This window comes from Corylus avellana, chromosome 2, assembly GCF_965113065.1.
Source record: "Corylus avellana chromosome 2, dhCorAvel1.hap1.2, whole genome shotgun sequence".
Lineage (NCBI taxonomy): Eukaryota > Viridiplantae > Streptophyta > Magnoliopsida > Fagales > Betulaceae > Corylus > Corylus avellana.
The window spans coordinates 14,306,282-14,315,568 of record NC_142491.1 but is presented as its reverse complement, the minus strand read 5'-3'; positions in this window follow the sequence as shown (position 1 = coordinate 14,315,568).

Below are 9,287 nucleotides of genomic sequence, written 5' to 3'. Positions count from 1 at the left end.
TCCTCCAATGGAAATATTTGGTAAGTCTTACTATAACATAGACCAAAACATTTGTCAATGATCAAGTTTAATAATTGATAGCGATCAAATGTTAAGTATGACTTGAATTAAAAGTCATGGTGGGACCCAATATTTTGTCTCCTTCTTCAAGTAGGAGAGGTTTTTTGGTTCAACCGGTTTACTCCTTTTGGGTTTAGGAGACTTTTGTCCAAGTTTGATTTGGAGTCCTTCTCCTATGTGTAATTGGACTCCTTGTTTGATTTATAGTAGGAGTCCTAGACCAACATGTAAAAGGAGAGTTAAAGCTTCTATATAAGGAACAAAGCACAAGGTGAATTTGTGTGTGTGCCAAAAACGTGAAGCACCAAAGGGAGGAGAAAAAAGAGAGAAAAAGTGAGAGTAAGAAAGAGAGTGTTTTTTCCCTTTTTTGTTATTATTCTCCTTTGGGTAAAGTGAGAATTGGGTGTATTTGGGGCTTTGGGTTTGAGTGGTTTTCTCACCCTGTTACTCTCTTGTACTCATCTTTTGATAGTGAATTTTCTCCGGGTCGTCTCCGCCGGTGGATGTAGGCTTGTTAAGCCGAACCACTTAAATCTTTGTGTCGTGTGTGATTGCTTATCTTTGTTATTCCGCATTCTTCTTATTTTTCGCATCTCACGGGTCTTGAAAATAGGATTAATTTCCTAACAACTGGTATCAGAGCTGTTGGTTCGAGTGGGAGCGATGGCAGGTGAAGAAGGAAAGATGGGAATCGAGAAGTTCGACGGCAAAGATTTTGGGTTTTGGAAGGTACAAACTGAAGATATTCTTTATGGGAAGGATCTTCATCAACCTCTTTTGGAAGAACAACCCGAAGACATGGATGATAGCGAGTGGGCTCTGCTTGATCGCAAAGCCCTAGCAGTTATCAGGTTATCACTGTCAAAATCAGTTGCACACAACGTTGTAAAGGAGAAGACAGCAGCAGGTTTAATGGCGGCTTTGTCAAGCATGTATGAGAAGCCGTCGGCTAACAACAAGGTGCATCTGATGAAGAAATTGTTCAACCTAAAGATGGCGGAAGGGGCTTCGGTGGCACATCATCTCAATGAGTTCAACACCATCACAAATCAATTGTCCTCGGTGGAAATTAATTTTGATGATGAAGTTCGCGCGTTGATCGTCTTGGCATCTTTGCCAAATAGCTGGGAAGCAGTGAGGATGGCTGTGAGTAACTCTGTAGGAAAGAGTAAACTGAGCTATGAAGACGTCAGGGATTTGATTCTCAGTGAAGAGGTTCGCAGAAAAGATGCGGGTGAAGCCTCTTGTTCTGGTGCTGCTTTAAACCTCGAGACTCGGGGCAGAGGACAAGATAGAAACTCTGGTCAAGGCAGATCAAAGTCCAGAAAAGGGAGAAGCAAATTCAGATTCGGCCGACAACCTGAGTGTTGGAACTGTGGCAAGACTGGCCACTACAAGAAGAATTGCAGGGAACTGCAGAAGGAGACTAAGAATGATTATGCAAACGTAGTGACAAAAGAAGTATATGATGCCCTACTTCTATCTGTTGACAGTCCCCTTGATTCTTGGGTCTTAGACTCAGGAGTATCTTTTCATACGACAGCGATCCGTGAAATTCTCGAGAACTATGTTGGTGGAGATTTCGGGAAGGTATATTTGGCTGACGGAACGGCGCTGGATGTTGTGGGCTTAGGCGATGTTCGCATTAGAGTTCACAGTGACTCGGTATGGAAGCTACAGAAGGTCAGGCATGTTCCGGAGCTGAAGAAGAATCTAATTTCAGTGGGACAGCTTGATGAGGAAGGGCATTCAATTCATTTCCACGGTGGAAAGTGGAAGGTCAGCAAGGGAGCTAGGATTTTGGCTCGTGGTCATAAGACGGGTACTCTCTATATGACGACGAACAGCAAGGATACAATTGCTGTTGCAGATACAGATGCTGACTCAAAACTATGGCACCTAAGGCTTGGGCACATGAGCGAGAAAGAGATGAAGGTACTTATGTCAAAAGGGAAACTACTGGGGTTGAAGTCAGTTGATTCTGATTTGTGTAAAGGCTGCATCATAGGGAAGCAGAAGAAGGTGAGTTTCGTGGAAGTTGGCAAAGCACCTAAGCTTGGAAAGCTGGAGCTGGTACACACGGATTTGTGGGGTCCAGCACCAGTGGCATCTCTTGGAGGCTCGCGGTATTACATCACATTTATTGATGACTCAAGCAGGAAGGTATGGGTTTATTTCTTGAAAAGTAAATCTGATGTATTTGATACTTTTAAGAAATGGAAGGCCATGGTTGAAATTGAAACGGGCTTGAAGCTCAAGCGTTTGAGATCAGACAATGGAGGAGAATACGAAGACAGGGGGTTTAAACAGTTTTGCGCAGTGAATGGGATTAGAATGGAGAAAACTATCCCGGGAATGCCGCAGCGGAATGGCGTGGCTAAGTGCATGAACAGAACTCTCAATGAGCGTGCTAGGAGTATGAGGTTGCATGCTGGGTTACCAAAGACTTTCTGGGCTGATGCAGTGAGCACTGCTGCATACCTGATAAATAGGGGGTCTTCCGTTCCCCTGAGCCATAGACTACCGGAAGAAGTCTGGAGTGGAAAAGAGGTAAATCTTTCACATCTGAAAGTTTTTGGTTGTGCTTCGTACGTCCATGTTGAGTCTGATACTATGAGTAAACTAGATGGTAAATCTAGTAAGTGTTTCTTCATTGGATATGGAGATGAGGCCTTTGGTTATCGATTTTGGGATGATCAAAATCGGAAGATCATTAGAAGTCGGAATGTGACTTTTAATGAGTATGCTATGTACAAGGATGGGTCAAGTGCAGAACCTGAAGTTACAGAGCAGGAACCGAAGAAGTTTGAGTTTGTTAACTTAGATGATCTTTCTGAAAGTACAGTGCAGAAAGAGAAACAATTCGTGGAGGTGGAGCTTGATAAACAGTGTTCACTCACGGATGAATGTGATGACAGAAAATCTTCAAGAAACTTACAGCACCGGGAAGAGTCTTATTCTTTAGCAAGAGGCAAAGAGAAACAGGATCGAAAAGCAACAAAGAGGTATGGCTTTGAAGATATGGTTTCTTTTGCTCTAACGGCTTGTAGTGGAGATCCATCGTCTACTCAGAATAGTACACTGAAAGAGGTGGAGTTACTACGGAGAGGTAAAACTTGGGAATCTGGAGAATTACCCAAAGGAAAGAAGGCTAAAGGGTGTAGATGGGTCTACAGGAAGAAAGAGTCATCGGATAAAGCTGTATGGTCGACAGGACAGATAGGGAGGCATGGTGCTATGTCTAAACCAAGTCCTATGCTCAAGTTCAAGAGGTACTTGGACTTGAGTGACACTTGTAGAGTGTGATTGCCCTTGGGGGCTGAGGCGGAGACAATCGGACGAGACACGTTTTGGTAGACTTGATGGGATTCAAGTCAAGGTGGAGATTGTTAAGTATGACTTGAATTAAAAGTCATGGTGGGACCCAATATTTTGTCTCCTTCTTCAAGTAGGAGAGGTTTTTTGGTTCAACCGGTTTACTCCTTTTGGGTTTAGGAGACTTTTGTCCAAGTTTGATTTGGAGTCCTTCTCCTATGTGTAATTGGACTCCTTGTTTGATTTATAGTAGGAGTCCTAGACCAACATGTAAAAGGAGAGTTAAAGCTTCTATATAAGGAACAAAGCACAAGGTGAATTTGTGTGTGTGCCAAAAACGTGAAGCACCAAAGGGAGGAGAAAAAAGAGAGAAAAAGTGAGTAAGAAAGAGAGTGTTTTTTCCCTTTTTTGTTATTATTCTCCTTTGGGTAAAGTGAGAATTGGGTGTATTTGGGGCTTTGGGTTTGAGTGGTTTTCTCACCCTGTTACTCTCTTGTACTCATCTTTTGATAGTGAATTTTCTCCGGGTCGTCTCCGCCGGTGGATGTAGGCTTGTTAAGCCGAACCACTTAAATCTTTGTGTCGTGTGTGATTGCTTATCTTTGTTATTCCGCATTCTTCTTATTTTTCGCATCTCACGGGTCTTGGAAAATAGGATTAATTTCCTAACATCAAACTCAATTTTTAGGCCAAAAAATATGCATACTAAATTATATACATGTATAAATATTTTAAGAAATTATTTAATCATAAATACGCAAATATTTTAACTATATATTTATGTTCAATTCTAATTGCCCTATGTGAGCCAAAATTGTTTGATCATAGGATCCAACAATTGTTTGCCAAGTAACCCTGAAACTCACTTTCAAGACTCAGCACACTTTTTCCCCATCTGTTTCATCTCTCGGTCTTTCATCGTTAAAAATGAAGGGCGACCATGTTTTCAACCAAGTTAGTTATAGAAGAAGGGTAAAATTGTAATTATATTTTTTATTTGGACTATTTTACCTTGTTCCTCTCTCTCTTCTTTTTTTTTTTTCTTTTTTTTTAATGTTTTTTACACTATCTCATAATATAATTAGGACTAATCAACTCATTAAATAGGAAGCATGGATTTTAATTACTTTCTTGTTACTCCAATGATGAACTAATTTTTTTTTTTTTTTTTAGCAAATAAGGAAAGGGTACATGAATCAAAAAACCGAAAAAGGATTTAGCTCCTCAACAACAAACCCAAAACAGCAATACTGTGCAGAAAATACAAACAAATAGGAAATTGGCCAAAAAATGGCCCCGGTCCTCTGGATCTTGGTCAACAAACCAAGAAATGGCACCATCAAAGTTGTATTTCAAGCAAGCCAAAGATCTGACTAGCTTTGAAACAACACCCTCTAAAAGGAAGCTATTGAAGGAGAGGTACTGAATTCCCATCTGGACCTGCTGTAGGGAAGAACTAATCTCCGGTTGATGAAGCAATCTCCACAAAAATATCGAACTAGAGTAGCTCATGGAGATAAATACCCACAAAAAAACAACAAAACACAACAAACAGAAATACAAGATACAAAGCAAAGCAAAATACAATAAATAAAGCAAAAACCCCTCAGCAGCATTAGCGATGGAGCGAGATTTTGGGCCGGCGAGTGTAAACCACTCACCGGAGCGTGAAGTACACACGCCGGTGATGGAGACTGGAGGACCAAAATCAAAGGAGCAAAATACCGGTAGGGGTGGAGGTAGGCGGGCGAAGGACAGAGCGCAGGAGCCATGCGTGGATGACAGCTGTCCACGCTCCGGAGTGTGTGTACAAAAGAGAGAACAGGGGAAAACAAGAGAAAAAAGAGAAGAAAATGAAGGGGAACAAGGGTGGAAGGGAGGAGGGAGGGAAAAAATTCCATCCCTCCTCCCTCAGGCAGCCACACAAGGTGGAAGGAGAACCTCACAAGGAGGTGGAAAGCTTCTCTTAGAGAGAAGGAGGAGCTTCTCTCTCTACAAAAGAGAGAGAAGTGGACAATGATGATCTAATGAATAAACCGTATAAAGAGATCTACAATAAAACATGCATGCATGCTTCACATCTTTCTTGAGGAAACCTCACAACGTACAACTGTTATTTGATCAAATTAAAAGTTAAAACTTCATCGCATATTATGTATTGATGCAAAGGGAAACATTAATGATGCATAAATGAAGCAGTGATTACTTACAGGCATAGAGACGGACGCTTGTAGTTGTTAGTCCCACTCTGCAATACTGGTTGCTGGTGGAAAAATTGATCATTATTTAAAGAAAGAGAACTGCTAGGGAGCTGGAGCTAAAGAATTGGCTCCAAATCTTGCCAAAGTGAGGTGGCAAAAGTTTTTTTATTAAAAAAATTTGCTTTCTCTCTCCTCTTGTCTGCTACCTTTCTCCCATCTTCGAAATGGACCGTCTATTTTAATCCAACAGTCAAAAACATTGCACTAACAACAAAGGTGGTGGCCAACCACTCCATTTCTTTTTAATTTTTTTTATTAATATTTTATTATTTTGATTTTGATTTATTTTTTAAATGTAAATAATAGTTTATTATTTTTTTATTAGTGGAATGATCTGGACCATTAAATTAAAATGGACGGTCCAGATCCAAGATGGGAGAAAGGTAGTATACAGGGGTGACAGAAAGCAAAATTTTTCATAAAAAAATCTTGCCACCTCAGTTTGGCAAGATTTCGGGTGCACTTCTCATTATTGTATGAGTGAGTTGCGTATAATAACAACAAAATAACAGTACATGCATGCACGCCTACCTACCAATGACACTAATGGGTGTGTTTGGCAAAGGAAGGGCCGGTCGGACTCAAAGACTAAAAAAATTCATCTTAAAATCAATATTCAATATTTTTATTTTTTACATCACATTAATCACTTTTTATTACTATTTAAATAAAAAAATCATTACAAAACAATTTTTTTTTTTTGTTTATATAAAATATTTTTACTTTTTTTCTCACATAAGTCAAATCTGTTACAGTTTTGATCAAGTTCTTTTTTAAAGCCCTTTGCCAAGCACACTGAAATCAGCTGACTGAATTTTGGTCACCCACCATGTCGTTTTCCCTTATTGAATCTTAACCGTTCATTTCCTTGCTAATCGTTTTTCCTTATTCAATTTTGACCGTCCATCTCGAAATAAAAAAAGTTGATGAGATACCAACGCTGTTTATATGGAAGTACTCCCTCTTTATCCATCTCGAAATAAAAAAAGTTGATGAGATACCGACACTGTTTATATGGAAGTACTCCCTCTTTATCAAACGCAACTTGCTTATTACTTTTCAACAAAATAAGAGCAACTCGCTCGTTAAAAAATGTTCCACTTAGCGTGGTAGAAGACATCGAGTAAAATGATGTCTTCATTTCCCCATTAATTGAGCCACGTGCTACAATTTATTTATCTATTTTATTATGTGTTGATTTGCTGAAGGTGGCCTTTGTTGACTACTTTCCAAGCGAGACAGCATGCACGTGATCTTCCCCATCTTCTCCGCAAAAGAAATCATGTAAATAAAAGTTGGTTTTGAGTTTGCACGCATTACTTTTAGAATCAATCAGAAAAGTTTCATTCAAAATAATTAAGTAGACGTACAGATTGTTTTGATAGTACATTATCACAAATACAACTTTGAAAATCCTTCGTCCAAACTTAATCAGACGGCTAGCTTTGCTACATTATGAGCTCTAAAGTTTGCTTCTCTTCTCCGTTGATTTCTCTCTTGGAAATTTCATAAGGAAACTCTAAATGAAAAATAAAATCTTTAGAAACAAATCCTGCTTTCAGAAAAATGATCGTTACTTTTAACATAAAATTTACTTTCCGCAACAATTCTTTTCTCTTTTTTCGGATCAAGACCTCTGTAAGATATTTTATAAATTCAAACTTTTCTTTTCAAAATAACATCTCAATAAAGAACGCAATTCCTGTCGTAGAATATGAAATATAATTTAACATTCATAAAATAAGTAAAGTTTAATTGTATCGGCCTGCATATCTGACTTTTTTTATTTCTACCTGGGCGTGACCATAGTAGCACCTACCCACTGGGAGCTGCACAAGAGAAACTGCAGGTGCTCCCTCAAGTCTGATTGACTCATAGCCTGACCTAGCCCAACCAAATCATCAATGAAAATTTAGGGCGGCTAATACTAATCAAGTATATGTTGCGGATTTTCGAACTACGCTCTAGTACAAGCCTTGACCACTTGCTATTTCCTTAGGTTATTGAACCACAGCCCTTAATGGTGCCTATGCATCTGACTTGTTATGAAGCTACACTCTTTAAAAAAAATTCTCTAAATAACTTGATGCTTTCAGTTGGAAAAATTGATTGCCCATCTCACAATATTCAGTTATTTTACAAAGCTGGATCTGATCCCGTGAAAAATATTGGTGAGATACCCACTAGAGGTGAATAGGCGGTCAGTTATTAATCACCTGCTAACAGCTTACTGCACTAACCGCTAACCCCTTTTGAATACGGTTAGAGAAAAACCGCTAACCGCATATATATATATATATATATATATATATATATATATATATATATATATATATATATAATACATGAAACGACATCGCTTTGTGTTTAAATATATATAAAAATCTAAAAATGATGTCGTATGTAGTAGGGTATTATCGTATTACTATATAAACGTCTTTTTTTTTTTTTTTCATTTTTCAACTTTTTTAAAGAAAAAAAAAATTATTTAAAAAGCAGTTTGTGATTATTAAGGTTATTAACCACTAATTGCCGGTTAGCTGAGGTTAGCCAATTTTACTAACCGCCTAGACAGTTACAATTAGCAGTTATTGGCTAAAACCGCTAACCGTAACCACATTTTCTGTTTTTAGCACAAAAAACTATGTTTTAAATTTTACAAGTGTCTACAAAAATTGAAAACTGGTAAAATACCACCGTAGGCCCAGCTACCTCCTGATTTTTATCACTTTGGAAGCTTTCTTATTAAATAAATAAAATGCTAGAAGTGTATATGGTAAAGAAAGACCAAAGTTGACATAGACCTAAACTTGGATGAGGACTTAGAGCAAGACTTGTTAAAATAAACAAATGCCCATTCACACTATCATTTAATTGTACACTTTTCACATTCCGTTAAATCCAATTGTTAAACTAGACGGAAAGCACTTAATTTAAGCCAATTATATATCCTAAACCACAAGGGCAAATTTATTAAGTTTTTTCTTAAATATATAATACAATAGTTGCTACAATTTTTCAAAAATAACTTTAATATAAAGAGATGCTAGAGAGGCTAAAGAGAGGCTGTCTGACATGATGTTTTATGTATAAAAGAAAATCATAAGTTCATGATTTTATGTAAAAGTTGCATATTAATTGCATGTAAACATGAAAAAATATTGCATTAGTTCATTGAAAACGGACATTCCGTACAATCATAAACTTAAAGAAAACATGGAATTGAATTTAGAAAAAGTAGAAAGCTAATATATATATATATATATATATATGTTGGGATTGCGAAAACTTGGTAAACCACTTGTTTCCTGAGCTTTTCAGGATCTTGGGATATGAAAGGATTAAAGAGAATTTTGAATTTTCTTCCAGAAAACTGAGCGGCGATTTTCACTGGCATGGGGCAAGGGGATGGACTTGTGTTCTCTTGGAAAATTTATAAGAAACTGATCGGAGTATTGGAAAATTTGTAATAGTCTAGGGTTTATTTTTTGGAATTTAGCAAACCGTGACAAAAATACCTATGGATGTGCGCGGCAAGGTCCAGGTCTTCTTTTTTTTTTTTTCTTTAAAAAAAAAAAAAATCAATCTTTATTTTATAAAATCAACATGCTAGAATGTTTGCTAATTAAAATTAAATTGCATATCATAAAG